Source organism: Pan troglodytes, chromosome 1 (genome assembly GCF_028858775.2).
Source record: "Pan troglodytes isolate AG18354 chromosome 1, NHGRI_mPanTro3-v2.0_pri, whole genome shotgun sequence".
NCBI classification, from domain to species: domain Eukaryota; kingdom Metazoa; phylum Chordata; class Mammalia; order Primates; family Hominidae; genus Pan; species Pan troglodytes.
Genome location: NC_072398.2, coordinates 162,517,760 through 162,523,759, shown reverse-complemented (window position 1 = coordinate 162,523,759; position 6,000 = coordinate 162,517,760). Strand labels below are relative to the sequence as shown.

Here is a 6,000-nt window from a genome sequence, read left to right as displayed (position 1 = left end):
CCGCATTTCTCAGCAGGGTTGCTTTTGATGTGTGGCTGCTTTGATCCCTGCTGTGTAGCTATGGCCCAGGATGTTCTGGAATGAAGAAAATCTACTTATTGTATCCTGTTCTCGGGATCCATGGTGTGTGAGAGAAGAAACACTAGGGGAAAGGAGTGGTTTCCTGGTGGCAAAATAAAATCATTTCCCAAAGGTAAATAGTCTTTCCAACATGGTGGAGCACTGAAGCAGAAGAGAATATGCAGAGAGAGGACATGATAATGTAAGGTAGAGAGACACAGAACACAACTTAAAAGCTGAGATAAGATCAAATAGACAAATGCAGAAGGGCTGCATCCCACGGGAGAGGGGAGCAAACTGTTCTATTCATGGGAGCAACAGGACACTGGGCCATAGGTGGAGAGAATTTTTCTGCCTCTTGGACAAAATATGAGAACACAGGAAGTGACACTTCAAATGCCCCTACACCAAGGAACAGGGCAACACAGGTGGGCAGATCATGACTGGCAGAGAAACACAGAAGTAAGGAGAAACACAGAAACACACTGCTACCCCTCCCTGTATGGGAGGTCAAGGGGAACTTCCAATCGTGTAGTTTAGTTTTAGAGCATAAATTCTGTCACTAATTCTGTTCCAGTTAAATCAACCTTATTAAATGTAACTGGGGTATGAATTCAGTTATTCTCAAAAACTCCTTTTAGAAATAGTTTTCATTTTAGAAATGTTAAATGTGTACACTAGTCAGGTCCTGTTGACCATCGCAGACTAACCTAGTGTAAGTGTATTGCTATGTTAATCTGCCCAGGTTGTCAGAAAGAGAGAGGAGAATGTCATGAACTCTCAAAGAAAGGGAACATGTGGAACATGCTTTGGAGAATTATTGTTTGAAAGAAAATCAAACACTCCAATGCCACACATATTAAGCAGTTTAAAGAACAAACAACTGGGGTGGTCCCTGAGCAAATACTTGATGGGACTTGATTTGAAAAAGAAGCACTTTTTAGAATATGCTATATTTTATGGTTAATTGTCTTAACCCTATATCCCAGTATTCAAAGGGGTATGTAAGTGGAAGTGAAAATCACTATAGTTCTCCTACAAAGGTCTAAATTACATGTTTTAACCCATGGCAAGAACCAAGGCAAGACCCTTTTCTATTTTAATCAATGTTAGTATAGTTCCTGCCCATCATGAACACTCAAAAACAGTTGATAAGCTGGGAGTGATGGCTCATGTTTGTAATCCCATCGCTTTGAGAGGCTGAAGCAGCAGGATCACTTGAGGTCAGGAGTGGACAATATAGCAAGACTCCGTCTCTATGAAAAATAAAACAACAATTAATCAGGCGTGGTGGTGTGTACCTGTGGTCCCAGTGACTACAGAGGCTGAGGCAGGAGGGTCACTTAAGCCTAGGAGTTGGAGGCTGTAATGAGCTATAATTGTACCATTGCACTGCAGCCTAGGCAACAGTGTGAGACCCTGTCTCTCTTAAAAAAAATGATAGAATGAACATAAGGGATGAGAAGCTGAGGCATTGAGTCTGTAAAATTTGTGCTTATGAATGGGGATAATAACTAGGATAAAAGTCATGATTTCCCAAAGATGTGTGAGCCATTGAGGCTAGATTTTCTGTAGTTTAATCCTAGGAGAAAGTTAATAATATTCATACCTGCATTTTTATTGCATGTCCATTGTATGCTAAATATTGAGCTGGATAACTTAGCTATATTGTTTCTAATCCTCAGAATAAAGTCCCATAGTGTTATCCTGGTTTTACAAATGGGGAAATAGGTTATGAAAAGTTAAACAACTTTTCCAAAGTTACGTAGGTAGTAACAATTACTACATAGGTGGTAAGTGGCAGAATGGTGACTCAAACCTAGATCTGACTGCTACATAATTACTTTTTACTCATACTACAGTATCACAAACAGTGTCTCTGTTTTTAAAAGCTTTATTCCTTGTCATAAAATTAGTACATACTCATGATTATAAATTTGGAAAATATAGAAATATTTAGGAAAAACAAATCAACCATGATACCTCCACTGTTTTGTAAACATATGGTAATACAATTGATTCTCATTATTTGTAGAAGTTATGTTCTATAAAGTCACTGCAAATACTGAATTAGTGAATACTGAACTTTTGCTCCTAGCCGATACACAAGATTAGGCTACTGTAAGCCCAACATTTTTATCAATGAATCAATATATTACCTTATTTTATATTTATTTCTATTATAAAGACACATTATTTTATATATATTGCTGATTCATTAACATCGAACTCACAGCCAACAGCACTATAACTCAGACCTGAATGAAGTTTATCTAACATACACGTTTTCTCTGTAAGTAAGGCACATTGGCCTTGTCCTCAGGGACTCTAGACAGTATCTCAGAACCAGACTTTGTGGCCATTTCAGACAGTGAAATGGGCAACAAAAAGCAGAAAAATGTGGCACTAAACACACCTCAAAAAGGACACTTGTTTACAGTAGAAGAGCTGAAACAAGATGGTAGAATATCACCTTGTTTGACTTTGATGAGAAATGTGTATGTTGGGTGACTCAAATATTACACCACTCTGGGTATGTCTTTGAATAGCCATGAAAGTGCTGCAAGTACTGATTTGGGGGTTACAAATCCATTTTAGCAAGTAGGTGAATTTGCAAATATAGAATTATGAATAATGAGGATTGACTGTTTCCTTCTGAGGAGTCAAAAATCTGATTGATTTTATCAAAATCAAGAAACTATGGAAGAGGACTTTTCAGAAACATTGTCAAAGCTTTCTTATGTACAGACTTTGGTGCCACAGGCCTGACACAAATCCATTCTTCCATTTATTTCATTTAACATCTTTTGAGTAACTTCTAAGTATATGTTAATGTAGGAGCCAAGGGAAAATATCTACCTTGTGAAGGTTCACTGAAAAATCACATGACAAAAGCCAGCTTGGAGAAAAAGCATATAAATCTATTAGCATGCACACGGGGAGAGTCACGGAGTGATGAAATTCAGAAGCTCATATACTATCTGGAGGATACAGAAAAAATAGGGGCTCAGAGCATGGCCCAAAACAGATGATGGTAGTTAAATCAGGTTATATTGGCAAGACATGTTATGGGAGAGAGAAGAGAAGAGGAGGCCTGGCTAGCAAACATGGTCTTGTTATATAAATGAAACCTCACAGGTAGTAACCCTCAAAGAGAATAGATGGTAAATGTTTCTTTCAGACCTTTAAAGGGTTCTGACTCTCAGTTAATCTTTCCTAGATCTGGACAAGGGAAGGCCTGCCTGCATCAATGCAGATTCTCTACAGATGTAAATCTCCTTCACAAAAGACAGCTTGGTAGAGCTACTTCTGTTTACAGGATTTCTAAACAGCTATCTCAGAATATGTCAAGGAAATATATTTTGGAGTGAAATAGTTTGATTTACTTCACTAGGTACTGTGATAGGTATTGGAGTTAATAAAAATGAACAAGAAAGTTCTTACTCTCCAGAAACTCATGGTTTGATGGAAGAAGCCAGGCATATAAACAAAATATTTTAACAAAATGTGGTAAGTTCAGTAATGGACACAGATACAGGGTCTTTTGGGAGCACACACAGGAGGAGATCCACTTAGTAGGGTAGGTGGTGCCTCAGCTGAGTACTAAGAAATTAGTCTGATTTAGTCAGGTGAAGGGTGGCAGAGATTGGTGACTATTACTGTGGATACTATGCAATAACATAGTAGATGTTAAAGTCTAATAAATTTGATTCAGAAGTCTTTGGAAACTATAGGTAAGATAATTAATTACCAATTCTTCTAAACTATATCTTCCAGATATCACAGATTTTATTGTATCTCTTCTAGCCTAACCTGCAATGTCTGCATCATCATAGTATGAGGAATACATGTAACATGCCTTAAGTGTTTTGTTAGATAGGTAAAGAATCTTGTCTTCTTGTAGCATGTACCAAGGTAACCGTACTTATGTTAGTTTTCCACGTAGATGGTAGGCTCACTTCAAGGCAGAGTGCTTTGTTTAAAAGTCTGCAAATAGAAACCATTGTCTACTACATGACAAAGAGCTAGCAGTTGAATATATCTAGCTCAGCCTCTGCTTCCTGAGAGAATTATAGGTAGTTTAATCTAATCAATTTTGAGGAAAATTGTATACAGATTCCCTTAAGAGTATATTTTATGATTCCAAAGGAAGTTTATACAAAATCTGAATTGCTCTATTAAACTTTCTTTTTTTTATATCTTGTTATACTTAGAAGCAAAGATTAGATGGGGAGAGATAATTATCTTTTTTTTTGTTTTGTTTTTTAAGAGTGTCTCACTCTTTTGCCCAGGCTGGAGTGCAGTGGTGCAATCATGGCTCACTGCAACCTCAAGCTCCCTGGGCTCAGTGATCCTCCCATTTCAGCCTCCCAAGTAGGTGGGACTTCAGACCTACACAACTGGGCTACTTTTTGTATGTTTTGTAGAGATGGGGTTTCACCATGTTGCACAGGCTGGTCTTGAACTCCTGGGTTCAAGCAATCTGCTTGTCTCGGCCTCCCAAAGTGCTGGGACTACAGGCATTAGCCACCATGCTTGGCCTTATCGTCCATTTTTAATGTAAGGGCAGTCTCATACATTTTTCTTTTCTAGGTGGTTGTGTGTTTTTATTTTCAAAAAGTAATATTGTACATGATTGCAATTAAAATAATACCAAGGATATACACATTAAGAAATAAGACCCTTTTATAGCTCCAAAATTCAGCAACCACTATTTATCAATTTCTTATAACTATCTAACAGTAATATTCTATGCAGGTATTAACATATACATCTATAGCTAAATTTTAATGGATGTCAGAATGAAAAGAGATGGATAAGTTTTCTAGGAAGACAGTTCCTTCATACTCTATTTTCTCTAAAAGGGCAATGATATGTTCACAACTTTTAAATTTTCTGGGCACAAAAGCAATAAATGGTCTAGAGATATTTCTGTTTTAATTTCAAGGAAAAGGGCACTATTATCAATTGAAGGCATACTGTATGCACATTCTGTACTAGGCACTTTATACATGTCATTTGAACTCTCAAACATTTAATGAAGAAAATATTATCCCCATATTTTAAATAAAAAGCCTGCATCTCAGAAAGTTTAAGTAACATTTTAAAGGTTTCACACAGCTGGTAAGTAATGAGTCCCAAGAACGCAGTTCTGTGTGATCCCCAAAATCCGTGCTCATTCCATATATATTCCAGATGCTGTGCATTATGTTTGATATTTTGATTATTAATACAGACAGTCGATATTAGCTTAATGGTTAAAAGATTTCTATCAGAGATCTGTACCTGTAAATTCACCTTTTTAAAATTTGTGAATAACATCACTTTGTATTTGACATTATAAAGCTATATTTAGTAGAGCCAAATCCCTTTTAAGAAGAGATTTCCATAAACTAAAAAGAGCTGCATCAGAGGAGGCCTGCAGATGGCACTGCTGCCTGAGAGTCACTTAAAAAAATGCATAAAGAATTACTTTAGAAATTATCCAATGCTGATTCCAAAAGTTAAATTTCAACCAATATTTGAGTAATTTATAATTTGTGTAATTCCTTCCAGTTTATGGTTGATGTTGAAATTTAATTTTCACTTTAATGAATGAGTAGAGTAATGCTTAGTAGCATTTCTATCCAGTAAAAGGTAGACTATAAGCCTGTGTGGATGGGACACACGAAGATCCATTAAGTTGGAGAAAAGAAAGAGATTCAGATTCTTTGCTTGGGCATAAGGTGCTGCCTGACAGATCAGATTACTGAGCAATCAGAAGACAGATTGAGACTGCTAAGATCTAAAGATGAATGCAGGAATTTCCGAGTTATAAATCAGAAACCTAATGAAAACATGAATACAAAAGTCTGAGACATTGTATGTAATAAACAAAAATGGCAGGTCTTTTATCACTGTATTTTTAGTGTTACCATGAAATTTTTTTTTTTTCTTTTT

General features: G+C 36.5%; 1 protein-coding gene across 3 annotated transcripts in view; it reads right to left on the bottom strand.

Annotated features, from left to right (window-relative positions):
- Positions 1-994: 994 nt before the first annotated feature.
- The window catches only part of DEPDC1 (DEP domain containing 1), a 31,500-nt gene continuing 26,494 nt past the window's right edge, over positions 995-6,000 (bottom strand). The window contains exons 13-14 of one of the 3 annotated variants that reach the window (XR_010153534.1): positions 2,920-3,041; positions 1,143-1,316 (exon numbers count right to left, since the gene is read on the bottom strand). The gene's annotated coding sequence lies outside the window, so the exon portion shown is untranslated. Of the gene's footprint in view, positions 1,317-2,919; positions 3,042-6,000 lie in introns of all 3 variants that reach the window. The other 2 variants (XR_010153531.1, XR_010153536.1) reach the window with 2 other exon arrangements.